This window comes from Simochromis diagramma, unplaced genomic scaffold (assembly GCF_900408965.1).
Source record: "Simochromis diagramma unplaced genomic scaffold, fSimDia1.1 OVJJ01000307.1, whole genome shotgun sequence".
Classification (NCBI taxonomy): Eukaryota; Metazoa; Chordata; class Actinopteri; order Cichliformes; family Cichlidae; genus Simochromis; species Simochromis diagramma.
This window is the reverse complement of record NW_024386786.1, coordinates 765,444-768,649: the sequence shown is the minus strand read 5'-3', so window position 1 is coordinate 768,649 and position 3,206 is coordinate 765,444.

Sequence of the window (3,206 nt, the reverse complement as noted above, 5' to 3'; positions counted from 1 at the left end):
TCCTTGGCTCTGCCGGCCTGCCAGTGACAGCTGAGATATCTTGCCAATATCTTGCCAGATGTCTGGCTCCCGGCTCTGGCAGCCTGCATTTCAGGATTATGAATACATTTTGTGCTGATGAATGCCAACATTATACATTCCATTTGCCACAGAGCTGCACAATTGATTTGTAAAAATGGACAGTGCGTGTTAAGTTAGCATAATTGGTAATTGCAGAATTCTGCATCATATCGCATCACGCATTAAATGACATTTCACTTGACTCACAGCAGCTGTGGTTGGAAAAAAAAGTCAAGATTAGTATAATAGAGCAATTTTAGCTGATTCACTGAGATGGATAATCACAGTTAATACTAATGATCACAGTATGTTGAGTCTAATACATTCAGCTTGATATTCTGCAGCCAATAATCAGATGTTCCCTTCAGGGCTGATCAATGGGAAAAGCAGCTAGAGATCCTATCAGAAAAGGCTTTAATTATAATTTAAGCTTTTTGCCATCAAGTCTGTGGAGGGAAGATTGTAGGTTCAATTCCTGGGACAGGAAATGAGTAAATCAGTCTATTTATCAGAAAAACTGGGTGTGGTGTTACTCCCAACTCGTGGCATAAGGGCAGGTCTGCTTGATTTAGACTTTCAGAGAAACGGTATCTTGGAAGTGTTTTTCAACATGGAGCGTTTCTGTGTAAGTCCCTGAACACTGGAGATATAGGCAGCATGAGAACGTAGCCAAATATTTTCTACTGATGGATTTGTCTTGGGATTCTTCACCAGTCCACGCCAAGTTGCTTTTACAAACAGTTACTGAAGATGGAAAGTCAAAAATAAAGCCTGAAGATGGCAGTCATGCACAGGATTTCAATCAATGACTTTGGGGTCAAACTCAGTAGTTTTTAGTTATTTTGCAGTGTAGTCATCTGGTTTAATTTACCAAAGCAATTAAAAATAAACAAACAAGAGTGCAACACTAACAAGTGAATACCTCCCTTTTATAACACTACTGAGTAAATTACTGTGCTTTTCTACTCCTGGTAAGAGAAGTTCTTTGGACTTTCTCGTGACATTTCCTCTGCTGACCTGAAATGTTAGCAGTACATTAAAGGTGTAGAAACATACTTTTACCTTGGAGAGATTGGAAAGTTCAGACTTTTCCACTCTCTCGAGGCCACTGAAGGACTAATGCATGCTTTTATCGCAACCAGGATGAATTACTGGAATGTGAAAACACACTGTCACTGAGTGCAGCTCATTCAGAAAGCTGCTGAGAGTTTCCTGAGATTCAGCATTAATCAACTTAAGCAATTATGCGGATGTAAAAACAAAGATAAACACCAGATGTCCATTATATTTGTCTCTTACCTTCTTAATGCAGCCTCATACAACTGTAGTCACTTTTTACTGATTATTTAAAAAAAAAAAAAAAAAACACACACACACACACACTAGGCTTTTTTCCACTAGCTGACATTAAAAAAATAAAATGTCAGAGCTCTGTCAGAAATTAGGCATTATCCTCTGTTTGCCTTTTCAAACTTTTAAATGTCATTTCAAATCATGAGTTTGCAGTCTTTGTGGCAGCTCTCCAACTGTCTTTACAATACACCCCATTTGTTTGGAGAAACCTGAAAACCAGATTCTATAAATTGTGTTTATTTACTGCATAAAATAAACAGCAGGCTGAAAGCCTGCAGTGAGTATTTATGTTTCGCTTTGTCAGCTGTTTCCTGCAGGTCATTATACACTTTGTTCATTAATTATACTTTCTTTACAATCACAAATACAACAGAGATTAAATATTTATGAAGGGTTTTAATATTTTCCATTTGACTCGTTGAACTCTTGGTGTTTTTTTTACTGAGTTTCACTTAGAGGCACTAATTCAGCATTCGTTTTGAAGAGGTCTGTGACTTTTTAGTCCTGTTGGTGTTAGTGAGTGCTGCAGGGATACAACAACCCCGGTGAGAAAATGCATTTTTTCACCTTTGTTCATATAAATGTAAATGTGAAAATGAAGTACTTACACTTGAAATTTAATTTAACCCAGATATCTTTACATTTCAGAAATATACACCATGCAACGTCATGTTGCATCATGGTTTGAAACAGAACTGTAACAGATAACAGTAGTCCATCCATCCACCCATCCATCCATCCTTTAACAGGTATCAAATTCAGGGTTGTGCAGGGGTGGGAGGCTGGAGCCTGTTGCCAGCTGCAATAGGACGAGAGGCAGGTGCACTCTGGACAGATCTAATAACTCCCAGCATTATGTTCTATAGGTCTTCCACGGTTAAGACCTATGTAACCATTCCCGAAGCAACATGTACCGAGGCTTCCAACTCACAACACTGAGAAAGTGCATATTAGGAGGCTCATTCTCACTCATTCTCACCTCCAAGCACCCGGGCTATTAAAACATGGCCAGATGATACTCTTCTACCGGCTACTGTTTTGATCTGATAGACTGATCCATCTATAAACAGCAGGACCTGGAGACCTTCGCTCAATCTGTCCTTTTCTACATTAATATGACAGTGACCAAACTCATCTGGGCTTTTCCTAACCGAAAACCTTGGACGACAGGCGAAGTTCAAGCTCGGATGAGAAATCGTAACTCAACCTTCTGGCTGAGGGACATTTCCCTGTAAAGCACTGCCAGAGCCAACCCGAGGAGAGGCATCAAACAGGCCAAGGAGGCCTATCGGAGGAGGATAGAGGGCTTCCTCACTGATAACAACCCTCACCAGGTGTGGAGAGAAATCCAAGCCCTCACCTACTGCAAAGGCCAGAGCCCCCCCAACCCTCGACAGCAGCCTGAAACTCGCAGAGGAGCTCAACACCTTCTTTGCTCAGCACATCCTGCATTCTCAAGCCCCTGCTGTACGCCCAGTAAACTTATGACTGCACACCAACCCACCCAATCAACATCATTGCCAATTAAACCACCATGGACGGGCTCATCTCAGATGGATGGGGCAGAGGTCAATCAGGTCCCACACCTCCAGACTCACAAATAGCCTCTTTCCCTGGGTCATTTGGGCTCTCACCAAACCCTATGTTATAGTAACCTTCATCAGTCATGACACTCACACACTCTTTTCTTTGCTCTACCTCTGAGCACTTTGCGACTATTTTGTTTTCCAGCATGTTTTATTTTATTTTTGTATATATTTCTCTTCTTTTGTATATATCCCTCAAGACTGTAT